The sequence below is a fragment of the Pseudophryne corroboree genome, chromosome 10 (genome assembly GCF_028390025.1).
Source record: "Pseudophryne corroboree isolate aPseCor3 chromosome 10, aPseCor3.hap2, whole genome shotgun sequence".
Classification (NCBI taxonomy): domain Eukaryota; kingdom Metazoa; phylum Chordata; class Amphibia; order Anura; family Myobatrachidae; genus Pseudophryne; species Pseudophryne corroboree.
The window spans coordinates 385,763,980-385,785,680 of record NC_086453.1 but is presented as its reverse complement, the minus strand read 5'-3'; the positions used below and the strand labels follow the sequence as shown (position 1 = coordinate 385,785,680).

At 48.1% G+C, this 21,701-nt stretch overlaps 1 protein-coding gene across 2 annotated transcripts in view; it reads left to right on the top strand.

Moving 5' to 3' along the window:
* Positions 1-21,701, top strand: part of DRAXIN (dorsal inhibitory axon guidance protein) — a 171,086-nt gene that overhangs the window by 36,849 nt on the left and 112,536 nt on the right. The window contains exon 1 of one of the 2 annotated variants that reach the window (XM_063943878.1): positions 4,484-4,548. The exons of the other annotated variant lie outside the window; for it this stretch is intronic. The gene's annotated coding sequence lies outside the window, so the exon portion shown is untranslated. Of the gene's footprint in view, positions 1-4,483; positions 4,549-21,701 lie in introns of those variants that run through there. 2 annotated transcript variants of the gene reach the window in all.

The following is a 21,701-nucleotide window of genomic DNA, read 5'->3' as shown; positions in this document are numbered from 1 at the left end:
GGCTACTTCCTATACTCACTTATCTCCACACATCTAGTACTGACCCAGGAGCGGCCGCACCACACTGCTCTCAGTACTATATACAGCAGCACCGGGCCCCTCATAGCATGGCTACTTCCTATACTCACTTATCTCCACACATCTAGTACTGACCCAGGAGCGTCCGCCCCACACTGCGCTCAGTACTATATACAGCGGCACCGGGCCCCTCATAGCATGGCTACTTCCTATACTCACTTATCTCCACACATCTAGTACTGACCCAGGAGCGACCGCCCCACACTGCGCTCAGTACTATATACAGCAGCACCGGGCCCCTCATAGCATGGCTACTTCCTATACTCACTTATCTCCACACATCTAGTACTGACCCAGGAGCGGCCGCACCACACTGCTCTCAGTACTATATACAGCAGCACCGGGCCCCTCATAGCATGGCTGCTTCCTATACTCACTTATCTCCACACATCCGGTACTGACCCAGGAGCGGCCGCCCCACACTGCGCTCAGTACTATATACAGCGGCACCGGGCTCCTCATAGAATGGCTGCTTCCTATACTCCCTTATCTCCATACATCCGGTACTGACCCAGGAGCGGCCGCCCCACACTGAGCTCAGTACTATATACAGCGGCACCGGGCCCCTCATAGCATGGCTGCTTCCTACACTCACTTATCCCCACACATCCGGTACTGACCCAGGAGCGTCCGCCCCACACTGCGCTCAGTACTATATACAGCATCTCCTGTCTGTATCTATCTATCTATCTATCTATCTATCTATCTATCTATCTATCTATCTATCTATCTATCTATCTATCATATCTATCATATCTATCTGTCTAGCTATTGTTTATATCTATCTGTCTATTTACTGTTTCTATCTATCTGTCTATCTACTGATTCTATCTATCTACTATTTCTATCTATCTATCTATCTATCTTTTATATCTAGCTGTCTAGCTATTGTTTTTATCTATCTATATATCTGTCTATTTACTGTTTCTATCTATCTGTCTAGCTATTGTTTATATCTATCTGTCTATTTACTGTTGCTATCTATCTGTCTATTTACTGTTTCTATCTATCTATCTATCTATCTATCTATCTATCTATCTTTTATATCTATCCTGCTGTCTAGCTATTGTTTATATCTATCTATCTATCTATCTATCTATCTATCTGTCTATCTGTCTATTTACTGTTTCTATCTATCTGTCTATCTACTGATTCTATCTATCTATCTATCTATCTATCTATCTATCTATCTATCTTTTATATCTATTTATCTGTCTAGCTATTGTATCTATCTATCTATCTATCTATCTATCTATCTATCTATCTATCTATCTATCTTTTATATCTATTTATCTGTCTAGCTATTGTATCTATCTATCTATCTATCTTTTATATCTAGCTGTCTAGCTATTGTTTTTATCTATCTATATATCTGTCTATTTACTGTTTCTATCTATCTGTCTAGCTATTGTTTATATCTATCTGTCTATTTACTGTTTCTATCTATCTGTCTATCTACTGATTCTATCTATCTACTATTTCTATCTATCTATCTATCTTTTATATCTAGCTGTCTAGCTATTGTTTTTATCTATCTATATATCTGTCTATTTACTGTTTCTATCTATCTGTCTAGCTATTGTTTATATCTATCTATCTATCTATCTATCTATCTATCTATCTATCTATCTATCTATCTGTCTATTTACTGTTTCTATCTATCTGTCTATCTACTGATTCTATCTATCTTTTATATCTATTTATCTGTCTAGCTATTGTATCTATCTATCTATCTATCTTTTATATCTATTTATCTGTCTAGCTATTCTATCTATCTATCTATCTATTTTTTATATCTAGCTGTCTAGCTATTGTTTTTATCTATCTATATATCTGTCTATTTACTGTTTCTATCTATCTGTCTAGCTATTGTTTATATCTATCTGTCTATTTACTGTTGCTATCTATCTGTCTATCTACTGATTCTATATATCTGTCTATCTACTGATTCTATCTATCTACTGTATCTATCTATCTATCTATCTATCTATCTATCTATCTATCTATCGATTCTATCTATCTACTGTTTCTATCTATCTTTTATATCGTTCTATCTGTCTATTTACTGTTTCTATCTATCTGTCTATCTACTGATTCTCTCTATCTATCTACTGTATCTATCTATCTATCTATCTGTCTGTCTATCTTTTATATCTATCTGTCTAGCTATTGTTTATATCTATCCATCTGTCTATTTACTGTTTCTATCTATCTATCTATCTATCTATCTATCTATCTATCTATCTACTGATTCTATCTATCTATCTGTCTATCTATCTATCCATCTTCTGTTTCTATCTATCTTTGTATCATCTATCTATCTGTCTGTCTGTCTGTCTGTCTGTCTGTCTGTCTGTCTGTCTGTCTGTCTGTCTGTCTATCTTTTATATCTATCTATCTATCTATCTATCTATCTATCTATCTATCTATCTATCTATTTACTGTTTCTATCTATCTGTCTATCTACTGATTCTATCTATCTACTATTTCTATCTATCTATCTATCTATCTATCTTTTATATCTAGCTGTCTAGCTATTGTTTTTATCTATCTATATATCTGTCTATTTACTGTTTCTATCTATCTGTCTAGCTATTGTTTATATCTATCTGTCTACTTACTGTTGCTATCTATCTGTCTATTTACTGTTTCTATCTATCTGTCTGTCTGTCTGTCTGTCTGTCTGTCTGTCTGTCTATCTATCTTTTATATCTATCTGTCTAGCTATTGTTTATATCTATCCATCTGTCTATTTACTGTTTCTATCTATCTGTCTATCTACTGATTCTATCTATCTATCTATCTATCTATCTATCTATCTATCTATCTATCTATCTATCTATCTATCTATCTATCTTTTATATCTATTAATCTGTCTAGCTATTGTTTATATCTATTTATCTATCTATATCTATCTGTCTGCTGATTCTATCTATCTACTCTATCTATCTATCTATCTATCTATCTATCTATCTATCTATCTTTTATATCTAGCGGTCTAGCTATTGTTTTTATCTATCTATATATCTGTCTATTTACTGTTTCTATCTATCTGTATATCTACTGATTCTATCTATCTATCTTTTATATCTATTTATCTGTCTAGCTATTGTTTCTATCTATCTATCTATCTATCTATCTATCTTTTATATCTATCTGTCTAGCTATTGTTTCTATCTATCTATTTACTGTTTCTATCTATCTGTCTATCTACTGATTCTATCTATCTACTGTATGTATGTATGTATGTATGTATGTATCTATCTACCTATCTATCTTTTATATCTATTTATCTGTCTAGCTACTGTTTCTATCTATCTATCTATCTATCTATCTATCTATCTATCTATCTATCTGTCTATTTACTGTTTCTATCTATCTACTGTTTCTATCTATCTATCTATCTATCTATCTCTCTATCTTTTATATATATCTAGCTGTCTAGCTATTGTTTATATCGATTTATCTGTCTATTTACTGTTTCTATCTATCTGTCTATCTACTGATTCTATATATATACTCTTTCTATCTATCTATCTATCTATCTATCTATCTATCTATCTATCTATCTATCTATCTATCTATCTATCTATCTATCTATCTATCTATCAATCAATCATCTATCTATCTTTTATATCTATCTAGCTGTCTAGCTATTGTTTCTTTCTATCTATCTATCTATCTATCTATCTTTTATATCTATCTGTCTAGCTATTGTTTCTATCTATCTATTTACTGTTTCTATCTATCTGTCTATCTACTGATTCTATCTATCTACTGTATCTATCTATCTATCTATCTATCTATCTATCTATCTATCTTTTATATCTATTTATCTGTCTAGCTACTGTTTCTATCTATCTATCTATCTATCTATCTATCTATCTATCTGTCTATTTACTGTTTCTATCTATCTACTGTTTCTATCTATCTATCTATCTATCTCTCTATCTTTTATATATATCTAGCTGTCTAGCTATTGTTTATATCGATTTATCTGTCTATTTACTGTTTCTATCTATCTGTCTATCTACTGATTCTATATATATATACTCTATCTATCTATCTATCTATCTATCTATCTATCTATCTATCTATCTATCTATCTATCTATCTATCTCTATCTATCTATCATCTATCTATCTTTTATATCTATCTAGCTGTCTAGCTATTGTTTTTATCTGTCTATTTACTGTTTCTATCTATCTGTCTATCTACTGATTCTATCTATCTACTGTTTCTATCTATCTATCTATCTATCTATCTATCTATCTATCTATCTCCATTCCGCCTCTCTACCCTGCTGCCTGTACCTGATGGTGAGAATTTGGGATTGGTGTCCCTCCCCTCCTCCCCTCCCCTCTCCCCTCCTTACTCTCTCTCTCTCTCTCTCTCGCCCAGCTGGTGCTGGAGTGATTATATTGGAGCTGAGACAGGTAGTGAGAGCGTGTTGCAAGCAGCGCAGGGTCGGTGAGTAGACATGTCATTGTATCTTATTGTCTTCTCCTCTATGTATCTGCTGTATGAGAAATTCTTCCTACCCCAAATATCTCCTCTCACCTCCACTATGTCCTCTTACCCCTACTATGTGCTCTTACCCCACTACTTCCTCTCACCAACACTACATTCTCTTACCCCTACTGCAGTATGTCCTCTTACCCCTACATCCCCTTACCCCCACTACATCCTCCCACCGCCACTACGTTCTCTTACCCCCACTATGTCCTCTTACCTCTACATCCCCTTACTCCCACTACATCCTCTTACCCTCACTATGTTCCCTTGCCCCCACTACATCCTCTCACCTCCACTACATCCTCTCACCTCCACTATGTACTCTCACTCCCACTATGTCCCCTTACCCCCACTATGTCCTCTTACCTCTACATCCCCTTACTCCCACTATATCCTCTTACCCTCACTATGTTCCCTTACCCCCACTACATCCTCTCACCTCCACTACATCCTCTCACCTCCACTATGTACTCTCACTCCCACTATGTCCCCTTACCACCACTATGTTCCCTTACCCCCAATACATCCTCTCACCCCCACTATGTCCTCTCACCCCCACTATCTTCTCTTACCCCAACTATGTATTCTTACCCCCACTACATCCTCTCACCTCCACTATGTACTCTCACTCCCACTATGTCCCCTTACCACCACTATGTTCCCTTACCCCCACTACATCCTCTCACCCCCACTATGTCCTCTCACCCCCACTATCTTCTCTTACCCCAACTATGTATTCTTACCCCCACTACATCCTCTCACCTCCACTATGTACTCTCACCCCCACTATGTCCCCTTACCACCACTATGTTTCCTTACCCCCACTACATCCTCTCACCCCCACTATGTCCTCTCACCCCCAGTATGTCCTCTTACCCCTACTATGTGCTCTTACCCCACTACATCCTCTCACCAACACTACATTCTCTTAACCCTACTACAGTATGTCCTCTTACCCCTACATCCCCTTACCCCCACTACGTTCTCTTACCCATACTACAGTATGTCCTCTTACCTCTACATCCCCTTACCCCCACTACATCCTCTTACCTCCACTATTTACTCTCACCCCCACTATGTTCCCTTACCCCCACTGCATCCTCTCACTCCCACTATGTCCCCTTACCACCACTATGTCCCCTTGCCACCACTACATCCTCTCACCTCCACTATGTACTCTCACCCCCACTATGTCCCCTTACCACCACTACATCCTCTCACCTCCACTATGTACTCTCACCCCCACTATGTCCCCTTACCACCACTACATCCTCTCACCTCCACTATGTACTCTTACCCCCACTATGTCCCCTTACCACCACTACATCCTCTCACCTCCACTATGTACTCTCACCACCACTATGTCCCCTTACCACCACTACATCCTCTCACCTCCACTGTGTACTCTCACCTCCACTATGTACTCTCACCCCCACTATGTCTCCTTACCCCCACTACATTCTCTCACTCCCACTATGTCCCCTTACCACCACTATGTTCCCTTACCACCACTACATCCTCTCACCTCCACTATGTACTCTCACCCCCACTATGTCCCCTTACCCCCACTACATCCTCTCACTCCCACTATGTACTCTCACCTCCACTATGTACTCTCACCTCCACTATGTACTCTCACCTCCACTATGTCCCATTACCCCCACTATGTTCCCTTACCACCACTACATCCTCTCACCTCCACTATGTACTCTCACCCCCACTATGTCCCCTTACCCCCACTACATCCTCTCACTCCCACTATGTACTCTCACCTCCACTATGTACTCTCACCTCCACTATGTACTCTCACCTCCACTATGTCCCCTTACCCCCACTACATCCTCTCACTCCCACTATGTACTCTCACCTCCACTATGTACTCTCACCTCCACTATGTACTCTCACCTCCACTATGTCCCATTACCCCCACTATGTTCCCTTACCACCACTACATCCTCTCACCTCCACTATGTACTCTCACCCCCACTATGTCCCCTTACCACCACTACATCCTCTCACATCCACTATGTACTCTCACCCCCACTATGTCCCCTTACCACCACTACATCCTCTCACCTCCACTATGTACTCTCACCCCCACTATGTCCCCTTACCACCACTACATCCTCTCACCTCCACTATGTACTCTCACCTCCACTATGTACTCTCACCCGCACTATGTCCCCTTACCCCCACTACATCCTCTCACCTCCACTATGTACTCTCACCTCCACTATGTACTCTCACCCCCACTATGTCCCCTTACCACCACTACATCCACTCACCTCCACTATGTACTCTCACCTCCACTATGTACTCTCACCCCCACTATGTCCCCTTACCCCCACTACATCCTCTCACCTCCACTATGTACTCTCACCCCCACTATGTTCCCTTACCCCCACTACATCCTCTCACTCCCACTATGTCCCCTTACCACCACTATGTTCCCTTACCACCACTATATCCTCTCACCTCCACTATGTACTCTCACCCCCACTATGTCCCCTTACTCCCACTATGTACTCTCACCTCCACTATGTACTCACACCTCCACTATGTCCCCTTACCCTCTCTATGTTCCCTTACCACCACTACATCCTCTCACCTCCACTATGTACTCTCACCCCCACTATGTCCCCTTACCACCACTACATCCTCTCACCTCCGCTATGTACTCTCACCCCTACTATGTCCCCTTACCACCACTACATCCTCTCACCTCCACTATGTACTCTCACCCCCACTATATCTCCTTACCACCACTACATCCTCTCACCTCCACTATGTACTCTCACCTCCACTATGTCCTCTCACCCGTACTATGTCCCCTTACCCCCACTACATCCTCTCACCTCCACTATGTACTCTCACCTCCACTATGTTCCCTTACCCCCACTATGTTCCCTTACCCCCACTATGTTCCCTTACCACCACTATGTTCCCTTACCCCCACTACATCCTCTCACCTCCACTATGTACTCTCACCCCCACTATGTTCCCTTACCACCACTATGTTCCCTTACCCTCACTATGTCCCCTTACCCCCACTATGTCCCCTTACCCCCACTACATCCTCTCACCTCCACTATGTACTCTCACCTCCACTATGTACTCTCACCCCCACTATGTTCCCTTACCCCCACTATGTTCCCTTACCCCCACTATGTTCCCTTACCCCCACTATGTTCCCTTACCCCCACTACATCCTCTCACCTCCACTATGTACTCTCACCTCCACTATGTACTCTCACCTCCACTATGTTCCCTTACCCCCACTACATCCTCTCACCTCCACTATGTCCTCTTACCCTCACTATGTTCCCTTACCCCCACTATGTTCCCTTACCACCACTATGTTCCCTTACCCCCACTACATCCTCTCACCTCCACTATGTCCTCTTACCCTCACTATGTTCCCTTACCCCCACTATGTTCCCTTACCACCACTATGTTCCCTTACCCCCACTACATCCTCTCACCTCCACTATGTACTCTCACCCCCACTATGTTCCCTTACCACCACTATGTTCCCTTACCCCCACTATGTCCCCTTACCACCACTATGTTCCCTTACCCCACTACATCTTCTCACCTCCACTATGTACTCTCACCTCCACTATGTACTCTCACCCCCACTATGTTCCCTTATCCCCACTATGTTCCCTTACCACCACTATGTTCCCTTACCCCCACTACATCCTCTCTCCTCCACTATGTACTCTCACCTCCACTATGTACTCTCACCCCCACTATGTTCCCTTACCCCCACTATGTTCCCTTACCACCACTACATCCTCTCACCTCCACTATGTACTCTCACCCCCACTATGTTCCCTTACCCCCACTATGTTCCCTTACCCCCACTACATATTCTCACCTCCACTATGTACTCTCACCTCCACTATGTCCCCTTACCACCACTACAACCTCTCACCTCCACTATGTACTCTCACCCCCACTATGTCCCCTAACCACCACTACATCCTCTCTCCTCCACTATGTACTCTCACCCCCACTATGTCCCCTTACCACCACTACATCCTCTCACCTCCACTATGTACTCTCACCTCCACTATGTCCCCTTACCACCACTACATCCTCTCACCTCCACTATGTACTCTCACCTCCACTATGTCCCCTTACCACCACTACATCCTCTCACCTCCACTATGTACTCTCACCTCCACTATGTACTCTCACCCCCACTATGTTCCCTTACCCCAACTACATCTTCTCACCTCCACTATGTCCCCTTACCACCACTATGTTCCCTTACCCCCACTACATCCTCTCACTCCCACTATGTACTCTCATCCCCACTATGTTCCCTTACCCCCACTATGTCCCATTACCCCCACTATGTCCCCTTACCCCCACTACATCCTCTCACCTCCACTATGTACTCTCACCTCCACTATGTACTCTCACCCCCACTATGTTCCCTTACCCCCACTATGTTCCCTTACCCCCACTATGTTCCCTTACCCCCACTATGTCCCCTTACCCCCACTATGTTCCCTTACCCCCACTACATCCTCTCACCTCCACTATGTACTCTCACCTCCACTATGTACTCTCACCTCCACTATGTTCCCTTACCCCCACTACATCCTCTCACCTCCACTATGTCCTCTTACCCTCACTATGTTCCCTTACCCCCACTATGTTCCCTTACCACCACTATGTTCCCTTACCCCCACTACATCCTCTCACCTCCACTATGTCCTCTTACCCTCACTATGTTCCCTTACCCCCACTATGTTCCCTTACCACCACTATGTTCCCTTACCCCCACTACATCCTCTCACCTCCACTATGTACTCTCACCCCCACTATGTTCCCTTACCACCACTATGTTCCCTTACCCCCACTATGTCCCCTTACCACCACTATGTTCCCTTACCCCACTACATCTTCTCACCTCCACTATGTACTCTCACCTCCACTATGTACTCTCACCCCCACTATGTTCCCTTATCCCCACTATGTTCCCTTACCACCACTATGTTCCCTTACCCCCACTACATCCTCTCTCCTCCACTATGTACTCTCACCTCCACTATGTACTCTCACCCCCACTATGTTCCCTTACCCCCACTACATCCTCTCACCTCCACTATGTACTCTCACCTCCACTATGTACTCTCACCTCCACTATGTTCCCTTACCCCCACTACATCCTCTCACCTCCACTATGTCCTCTTACCCTCACTATGTTCCCTTACCCCCACTATGTTCCCTTACCACCACTATGTTCCCTTACCCCCACTACATCCTCTCACCTCCACTATGTCCTCTTACCCTCACTATGTTCCCTTACCCCCACTATGTTCCCTTACCACCACTATGTTCCCTTACCCCCACTACATCCTCTCACCTCCACTATGTACTCTCACCCCCACTATGTTCCCTTACCACCACTATGTTCCCTTACCCCCACTATGTCCCCTTACCACCACTATGTTCCCTTACCCCACTACATCTTCTCACCTCCACTATGTACTCTCACCTCCACTATGTACTCTCACCCCCACTATGTTCCCTTATCCCCACTATGTTCCCTTACCACCACTATGTTCCCTTACCCCCACTACATCCTCTCTCCTCCACTATGTACTCTCACCTCCACTATGTACTCTCACACCCACTATGTTCCCTTACCCCCACTATGTTCCCTTACCACCACTACATCCTCTCACCTCCACTATGTACTCTCACCCCCACTATGTTCCCTTACCCCCACTATGTTCCCTTACCCCCACTACATATTCTCACCTCCACTATGTACTCTCACCTCCACTATGTCCCCTTACCACCACTACAACCTCTCACCTCCACTATGTACTCTCACCCCCACTATGTCCCCTAACCACCACTACATCCTCTCTCCTCCACTATGTACTCTCACCCCCACTATGTCCCCTTACCACCACTACATCCTCTCACCTCCACTATGTACTCTCACCTCCACTATGTCCCCTTACCACCACTACATCCTCTCACCTCCACTATGTACTCTCACCTCCACTATGTCCCCTTACCACCACTACATCCTCTCACCTCCACTATGTACTCTCACCTCCACTATGTACTCTCACCCCCACTATGTTCCCTTACCCCAACTACATCTTCTCACCTCCACTATGTCCCCTTACCACCACTATGTTCCCTTACCCCCACTACATCCTCTCACTCCCACTATGTACTCTCATCCCCACTATGTTCCCTTACCCCCACTATGTCCTCTTACCCCCACTACATCCTCTCACCAGCTTTACATCCTCTCACCCCCACTATCTCCCAATTTCTCCTCGCCTCCCCAGCCACTCTCTTCCCTTTCCCCAGCCACTCTCTTCCCTTTCCCCAGCCACTCTCTTCCATTTCCCCAGCCACTCTCTTCCCTTTCCCCAGCCACTCTCTTCCCTTTCCCCAGCCACTCTCTTCCCTTTCCCCAGCCAGTCTCTTCCCTTTCCCCAGCCAGTCTCTTCCCTTTCCCAAGCCAGTCTCTTCCCTTTCCCAAGCCAGTCTCTTCCCTTTCCCAAGCCAGTCTCTTCCCTTTCTCCACCCAACCTGTTCCCTTTCCCCAGCCAGTCTCTTCCCTTTCCCCAGCCAGCCTGTTCCCTTTCCCCAGCCAGCCTGTTCCCTTTCCCCAGCCAGTCTCTTCCCTTTCCCCAGCCAGTCTCTTCCCTTTCCCCAGCCAGCCTGTTCCCTTTCCCCAGCCAGTCTGTTCCCTTTCCCCAGCCAGCCTGTTCCCTTTCCCCAGCCAGCCTCTTCCCTTTCCCCAGCCAGCCTCTTCCCTTTTCCCAGCCAGCCTGTTCCCTTTCCCCAGCCAGCCTGTTCCCTTTCCCCAGCCAGTCTCTTCCCTTTCCCAAGCCAGTCTCTTCCCTTTCCCCAGCCAGTCTCTTCCCTTTCCCCAGCCAGTCTCTTCCCTTTCCCCAGCCAGTCTCTTCCCTTTCCCCAGCCAGTCTCTTCCCTTTCCCCAGCCAGCCTGTTCCCTTTCCCCAACCAGCCTGTTCGCTTTGTCCGGCCACTGCTGCCTCTGGTACAGAGCAGAACTCTCATTATTGCCCTGTGTGACACGAGGCTGTCTCACCATGTATACAGTGTGTTTCTTTCTCTGAAGTAAGTTGGGATGACTTCCCCGAACTTGTGTCCTCGGAGCTTGTGCTGTGCCCGGTGTGCGGGCGGTGGGTTGTTTCATATGATATAGGGCACACGGATATACAGGTGGCGGGTACAGCGGTTTCGCCCTGTTGTGTGTTTGGAAGGCAGTTAGATTGCAAGCTCTGGGGCAGTGAGTGGTATCACTAGTGTGACTGTAGGTGCAGGAGCTGGCAGACATCGGGGACATAAGAGCGTTATAATAATAATACATGGAATAATGCATTGTGTTCCTATAGTCCTATGTATGTGTACCTGGGGTAATGGGCACAGGGATTGCGGATACTGAACGCAGTATGATGTTTAATGGTGGTGTCAGCGAAAGTAAGACGTGGGCGTGGTTTTGCTGACACCACCATAAAACCCCATACTGCAACTGCGCCAATGCCGCAGCTGCACCGACGGCGTCTCTGATCCACCGCTTGCGTACAAAGATGCACCGTTGCTCTCATCATCGATCACCTGACCAAGCGTACGCTTGCTTTGAATGTCTGTCGCAAGTGAGAGGCTGGAGCTTGCACAACGAATCCGCAGTCGCAGGCTCGTCTGAAAAGGTTGCGGCTCCTGCGCTGTTTAAACCATCCCGTTACTTCCCACAGACACTCACTATCCGTCGCTCACCTTGCGAATACACTGCGTCCGCCATCGCTAGTCAGACGCTGCGCGTGCGCGGTACACACGACAGCTCAACTGCGCAAACATCAGCACTGCGTCCACCACTAAATCTGGCCCCGCGCGGTAATAAAGTGTAATTATCTGCAGAGAATAGAGAGCAATGACACAGATGTCTATATGGTCAGGAAACGGGCTTTATATAAGAGGCATATAATATATATGAGGGAGGACGCACATTTATAGAATAGGCCCCACGTGTCTGCGTCTGGAGATGCCTGGTAATAAGAAGTGTCCGCTCCTCAGACGCCACCTTCCGCTTTCTATGCATTCTTCAGAGAGATCCCAAATTGCTTACCTCAGCTCTGACCCCTGACCCCCTTTCCCTGCGCACAGAGGCCGCGATTATCCGGAGCCCCCAGTGTAAGGGCGCAGACTTTTACTGGTGACACTGGATGTACTGGATGTGCCCGTCTCACCCACTGACTGCCTCATTCCTATACCACTGAGCAGTAACGTATATACCCCCTGTACCTGCCCCCGGCGCACCGGCGTATACATACCTGATGGTGTAACATAACACTGAGCAGGAACGTATATACCCCCTGTACCTGCCCCCGGCGCACCGGCGTATACATACCTGATGGTGTAACATAACACTGAGCAGGAGCGTATATACCCCCTGTACCTGCCCCAGGCGCACCGGCGTATACATACCTGATGGTGTAACATAACACTGAGCAGGAACGTATATACCTCCTGTACCTGCCCCCGGCGCACCGGCGTATACATACCTGATGGTGTAACATAACACTGAGCAGGAACGTATATACCCCCTGTACCTGCCCCCGGCGCACCGGCGTATACATACCTGATGATGTAACATACCACTGAGCAGGAACGTATATACCCCCTGTACCTGCCCCCGGCGCACCGGCGTATACATACCTGATGATGTAACATACCACTGAGCAGGAACGTATATACCTCCTGTACCTGCCCCCGGCGCACCGGCGTATACATACCTGATGATGTAACATACCACTGAGCAGGAACGTATATACCCCCTGTACCTGCCCCAGGCGCACCGGCGTATACATACCTGATGGTGTAACATAACACTGAGCAGGAACGTATATACCCCCTGTACCTGCCCCAGGCGCACCGGCGTATACATACCTGATGGTGTAACATAACACTGAGCAGGAACATATATACCCCCTGTACCTGCCCCAGGAGCACCGGCGTATACATACCTGATGGTGTAACATAACACTGAGCAGGAACATATATACCCCTATACCTGCCCCAGGCGCACCGGCGTATACATACCTGATGGTGTAACATAACACTGAGCAGGAGCGTATATACCCCCTGTACCTGCCCCAGGCGCACCGGCGTATACATACCTGATGGTGTAACATAACACTGAGCAGGAACGTATATACCCCCTGTACCTGCCCCAGGCGCACCGGCGTATACATACCTGATGGTGTAACATAACACTGAGCAGGAACATATATACCCCCTGTACCTGCCCCAGGTGCACCGGCGTATACATACCTGATGGTGTAACATAACAATGAGCAGTAACGTATATACCTCCTGTACCTGCCCCAGGAGCACCGGCGTATACATACCTGATGGTGTAACATAACACTGAGCAGGAGCGTATATACCCCCTGTACCTGCCCCAGGCGCACCGGCGTATACATACCTGATGATGTAACATAACACTGAGCAGGAACGTATATACCCCCTGTACCTGCCCCAGGCGCACCGGCGTATACATACCTGATGGTGTAACATAACACTGAGCAGGAACGTATATACCTCCTGTACCTGCCCCCGGCGCACCGGCGTATACATACCTGATGGTGTAACATAACACTGAGCAGGAGCGTATATACCCCCTGTACCTGCCCCAGGCGCACCGGCGTATACATACCTGATGGTGTAACATAACACTGAGCAGGAACGTATATACCCCCTGTACCTGCCCCAGGCGCACCGGCGTATACATACCTGATGGTGTAACATAACACTGAGCAGGAACGTATATACCCCCTGTACCTGCCCCCGGCGCACCTTCGTATACATACCTGATGGTGTAACATAACACTGAGCAGGAACGTATATACCCCCTGTACCTGCCCCAGGCGCACCGGCGTATACATACCTGATGGTGTAACATAACACTGAGCAGGAACGTATATACCCCCTGTATCTGCCCCCGGCGCACCGGCGTATACATACCTGATGGTGTAACATAACACTGAGCAGGAACGTATATACCCCCTGTACCTGCCCCCGGCGCACCTTCGTATACATACCTGATGGTGTAACATAACACTGAGCAGGAACATATATACCCCCTGTACCTGCCCCAGGCGCACCGGCGTATACATACCTGATGGTGTAACATAACACTGAGCAGGAACGTATATACCCCCTGTACCTGCCCCAGGCGCACCTTCGTATACATACCTGATGGTGTAACATAACACTGAGCAGGAACGTATATACCCCCTGTATCTGCCCCCGGCGCACCGGCGTATACATACCTGATGGTGTAACATAACACTGAGCAGGAACATATATACCCCCTGTACCTGCCCCAGGCGCACCTTCGTATACATACCTGATGGTGTAACATAACACTGAGCAGGAACGTATATACCCCCTGTATCTGCCCCAGGCGCACCTTCGTATACATACCTGATGGTGTAACATAACACTGAGCAGGAACATATATACCCCCTGTACCTGCCCCAGGCGCACCGGCGTATACATACCTGATGGTGTAACATAACACTGAGCAGGAACATATATACCCCCTGTACCTGCCCCAGGAGCACCGGCGTATACATACCTGATGGTGTAACATAACACTGAGCAGGAACGTATATACCCCCTGTACCTGCCCCAGGCGCACCGGCGTATACATACCTGATGGTGTAACATAACACTGAGCAGGAACGTATATACCCCTGTACCTGCCCCAGGCGCACCGGCGTATACATACCTGATGGTGTAACATAACACTGAGCAGGAGCGTATATACCCCCTGTACCTGCCCCAGGCGCACCGGCGTATACATACCTGATGGTGTAACATAACACTGAGCAGGAACATATATACCCCCTGTACCTGCCCCAGGCGCACCGGCGTATACATACCTGATGGTGTAATATAACACTGAGCAGGAACGTATATACCCCCTGTACCTGCCCCAGGCGCACCGGCGTATACATACCTGATGGTGTAACATAACACTGAGCAGGAGCGTATATACCCCCTGTACCTGCCCCAGGCGCACCGGCGTATACATACCTGATGGTGTAACATAACACTGAGCAGGAACATATATACCCCCTGTACCTGCCCCAGGCGCACCGGCGTATACATACCTGATGGTGTAACATAACACTGAGCAGGAACGTATATACCCCCTGTACCTGCCCCAGGCGCACCGGCGTATACATACCTGATGGTGTAACATAACACTGAGCAGGAACGTATATACCCCCTGTACCTGCCCCAGGCGCACCGGCGTATACATACCTGATGGTGTAACATAACACTGAGCAGGAACATATATACCCCCTGTACCTGCCCCAGGCGCACCGGCGTATACATACCTGATGGTGTAACATAACACTGAGCAGGAGCGTATATACCCCCTGTATCTGCCCCAGGTGCACCGGCGTATACATACCTGATGGTGTAACATAACACTGAGCAGGAACATATATACCCCCTGTACCTGCCCCAGGCGCACCGGCGTATACATACCTGATGGTGTAACATAACACTGAGCAGGAACGTATATACCCCCTGTACCTGCCCCAGGAGCACCGGCGTGTACATACCTGATGGTGTAACATAACACTGAGCAGGAACGTATATACCCCCTATACCTGCCCCAGGCGCACCGGCGTATACATACCTGATGGTGTAACATAACACTGAGCAGGAACGTATATACCCCCTGTACCTGCCCCAGGAGCACCGGCGTATACATACCTGATGGTGTAACATAACACTGAGCAGGAACATATATACCCCCTGTACCTGCCCCAGGCGCACCGGCGTATACATACCTGATGGTGTAACATAACACTGAGCAGGAACATATATACCCCCTGTACCTGCCCCAGGCGCACCTTCGTATACATACCTGATGGTGTAACATAACACTGAGCAGGAACGTATATACCCCCTGTACCTGCCCCAGGCGCACCGGCGTATACATACCTGATGGTGTAACATAACACTGAGCAGGAACGTATATACCCCCTGTACCTGCCCCAGGAGCACCGGCGTATACATACCTGATGGTGTAACATAACACTGAGCAGGAACATATATACCCCCTGTACCTGCCCCAGGCGCACCGGCGTATACATACCTGATGGTGTAACATAACACTGAGCAGGAACATATATACCCCCTGTACCTGCCCCAGGCGCACCTTCGTATACATACCTGATGGTGTAACATAACACTGAGCAGGAACGTATATACCCCCTGTACCTGCCCCAGGCGCACCTTCGTATACATACCTGATGGTGTAACATAACACTGAGCAGGAACGTATATACCCCCTGTACCTGCCCCAGGCGCACCGGCGTATACATACCTGATGGTGTAACATAACACTGAGCAGGAACGTATATACCCCCTGTACCTGCCCCAGGCGCACCGGCGTATACATACCTGATGGTGTAACATAACACTGAGCAGGAACATATATACCCCCTGTACCTGCCCCAGGCGCACCGGCGTATACATACCTGATGGTGTAACATAACACTGAGCAGGAACGTATATACCCCCTGTACCTGCCCCAGGCGCACCGGCGTATACATACCTGATGGTGTAACATAACACTGAGCAGGAACGTATATACCCCCTGTACCTGCCCCAGGAGCACCGGCGTATACATACCTGATGGTGTAACATAACACTGAGCAGGAACGTATATACCCCCTGTACCTGCCCCAGGCGCACCGGCGTATACATACCTGATGGTGTAACATAACACTGAGCAGGAACGTATATACCCCCTGTACCTGCCCCAGACGCACCGGTGTATACATACCTGATGGTGTAACATAACACTGAGCAGGAACATATATACCCCCCTGTACCTGCCCCAGGCGCACCGGCGTATACATACCTGATGGTGTAACATAACACTGAGCAGGAGCGTATATACCCCCTGTACCTGCCCCAGGCGCACCGGCGTATACATACCTGATGGTGTAACATAACACTGAGCAGGAACGTATATACCCCCTGTACCTGCCCCAGGTGCACCGGCGTATACATACCTGATGGTGTAACATAACACTGAGCAGGAACGTATATACCCCCTGTACCTGCCCCAGGCGCACCGGCGTATACATACCTGATGGTGTAACATAACACTGAGCAGGAACATATATACCCCTGTACCTGCCCCAGGCGCACCGGCGTATACATACCTGATGGTGTAACATAACACTGAGCAGGAACGTATATACCCCCTGTACCTGCCCCAGGCGCACCGGCGTATACATACCTGATGGTGTAACATAACACTGAGCAGGAACGTATATACCCCCTGTATCTGCCCCAGGTGCACCTTCGTATACATACCTGATGGTGTAACATAACACTGAGCAGGAACGTATATACCCCCTGTACCTGCCCCAGGCGCACCGGCGTATACATACCTGATGGTGTAACATAACACTGAGCAGGAACGTATATACCCCCCCTGTACCTGCCCCCGGCGCACCGGCGTATACATACCTGATGGTGTAACATAACACTGAGCAGGAACGTATATACCCCCCTGTACCTGCCCCAGGAGCACCGGCGTATACATACCTGATGGTGTAACATAACACTGAGCAGGAACGTATATACCCCCTGTACCTGCCCCAGGCGCACCGGCGTATACATACCTGATGGTGTAACATAACAATGAGCAGGAACGTATATACCCCCCCTGTACCTGCCCCAGGCGCATCGGCGTATACATACCTGATGGTGTAACATAACACTGAGCAGGAACGTATATACCCCCTGTATCTGCCCCAGGAGCACCAGCGTATACATACCTGATGGTGTAACATAACACTGAGCAGGAACGTATATACCCCCTGTACCTGCCCCAGGCGCACCGGCGTATACATACCTGATGGTGTAACATAACAATGAGCAGGAACGTATATACCCCCTGTACCTGCCCCCGGCGCACCGGCGTATACATACCTGATGGTGTAACATAACACTGAGCAGGAACATATATACCCCCTGTACCTGCCCCCGGCGCACCGGCGTATACATACCTGATGGTGTAACATAACACTGAGCAGGAACGTATATATACCCCCTGTACCTGCCCCAGACGCACCGGCGTATACATACCTGATGGTGTAACATAACAATGAGCAGGAACATATATACCCCCTGTACCTGCCCCAGGCGCACCGGCGTATACATACCTGATGGTGTAATATAACACTGAGCAGGAGCGTATATACCCCCTGTACCTGCCCCAGGCGCATCGTCGTATACATACCTGATGGTGTAACATAACACTGAGCAGGAACGTATATACCCCCTGTACCTGCCCCAGGCGCACCGGCGTATACATACCTGATGATGTAACATAACACTGAGCAGGAACATATATACCCCCTGTATCTGCCCCAGGTGCACCTTCGTATACATACCTGATGGTGTAACATAACACTGAGCAGGAACGTATATACCCCCTGTACCTGCCCCAGGCGCACCGGCGTATACATACCTGATGGTGTAACATAACACTGAGCAGGAACGTATATACCCCCTGTACCTGCCCCAGGCGCACCGGCGTATACATACCTGATGGTGTAACATAACACTGAGCAGGAACGTATATACCCCCTGTACCTGCCCCAGGCGCACCGGCGTATACATACCTGATGATGTAACATAACACTGAGCAGGAACGTATATACCCCCCCTGTACCTGCCCCAGGCGCACCGGCGTATACATACCTGATGGTGTAACATAACACTGAGCAGGAACATATATACCCCCTGTACCTGCCCCAGGCGCACCGGCGTATACATACCTGATGGTGTAACATAACACTGAGCAGGAGCGTATATACCCCCTGTACCTGCCCCAGGAGCACCGGCGTATACATACCTGATGGTGTAACATAACACTGAGCAGGAACGTATATACCCCCTGTATCTGCCCCAGGCGCACCTTCGTATACATACCTGATGGTGTAACATAACACTGAGCAGGAACATATATACCCCCTGTACCTGCCCCAGGCGCACCGGCGTATACATACCTGATGGTGTAACATAACACTGAGCAGGAGCGTATATACCCCCTGTATCTGCCCCAGGCGCACCTTCGTATACATACCTGATGGTGTAACATAACACTGAGCAGGAACGTATATACCCCCTGTACCTGCCCCAGGAGCACCGGCGTATACATACCTGATGGTGTAACATAACACTGAGCAGGAACGTATATACCCCCTGTACCTGCCCCAGGTGCACCGGCGTATACATACCTGATGGTGTAACATAACACTGAGCAGGAACATATATACCCCCTGTACCTGCCCCAGGCGCACCGGCGTATACATACCTGATGGTGTAACATAACACTGAGCAGGAACGTATATACCCCCTGTACCTGCCCCAGGCGCACCGGCGTATACATACCTGATGGTGTAACATACCACTGAGCAGGAGCGTATATACCCCCTGTATCTGCCCCAGGCGCACCTTCGTATACATACCTGATGGTGTAACATAACACTGAGCAGGAACATATATACCCCCTGTACCTGCCCCAGGCGCACCGGCGTATACATACCTGATGGTGTAACATAACACTGAGCAGGAACGTATATACCCCCTGTACCTGCCCCAGGCGCACCGGCGTATACATACCTGATGGTGTAACATAACACTGAGCAGGAGCGTATATACCCCCTGTACCTGCCCCAGGCGCACCGGCGTATACATACCTGATGGTGTAACATAACACTGAGCAGGAACGTATATACCCCCTGTACCTGCCCCCGGCGCACCGGCGTATACATACCTGATGGTGTAACATAACACTGAGCAGGAACGTATATACCCCCTGTACCTACACCAGGCGCACCGGCGTATACATACCTGATGGTGTAACATAACACTGAGCAGGAACATATATACCCCCTGTACCTGCCCCAGGCGCACCGGCGTATACATACCTGATGGTGTAACATAACACTGAGCAGGAACATATATACCCCCTGTACCTGCCCCAGGCGCACCGGCGTATACATACCTGATGGTGTAACATAACACTGAGCAGGAGCGTATATACCCCCTGTACCTGCCCCAGGCGCACCGGCGTATACATACCTGATGGTGTAACATAACACTGAGCAGGAACGTATATACCCCCTGTACCTGCCCCCGGCGCACCGGCGTATACATACCTGATGGTGTAACATAACACTGAGCAGGAACGTATATACCCCCTGTACCTACACCAGGCGCACCGGCGTATACATACCTGATGGTGTAACATAACACTGAGCAGGAACATATATACCCCCTGTACCTGCCCCAGGCGCACCGGCGTATACATACCTGATGGTGTAACATAACACTGAGCAGGAACGTATATACCCCCTGTACCTGCCCCAGGCGCACCGGCGTATACATACCTGATGGTGTAACATAACACTGAGCAGGAACGTATATACCCCCTGTACCTGCCCCAGGAGCACCGGCGTATACATACCTGATGGTGTAACATAACACTGAGCAGGAACGTATATACCCCCTGTACCTGCCCCAGGAGCACCGGCGTATACATACCTGATGGTGTAACATAACACTGAGCAGGAACATATATACCCCCTGTACCTGCCCCAGGCGCACCGGCGTATACATACCTGATGGTGTAACATAACACTGAGCAGGAACGTATATACCCCCTGTACCTGCCCCAGGCGCACCGGCGTATACATACCTGATGGTGTAACATAACACTGAGCAGGAACGTATATACCCCCTGTACCTGCCCCCGGCGCACCTTCGTATACATACCTGATGGTGTAACATAACACTGAGCAGGAACATATATACCCCCTGTACCTGCCCCAGGCGCACCGGCGTATACATACCTGATGGTGTAACATAACACTGAGCAGGAACATATATACCCCCTGTACCTGCCCCAGGCGCACCGGCGTATACATACCTGATGGTGTAACATAACACTGAGCAGGAACGTATATACCCCCTGTACCTGCCCCAGGCGC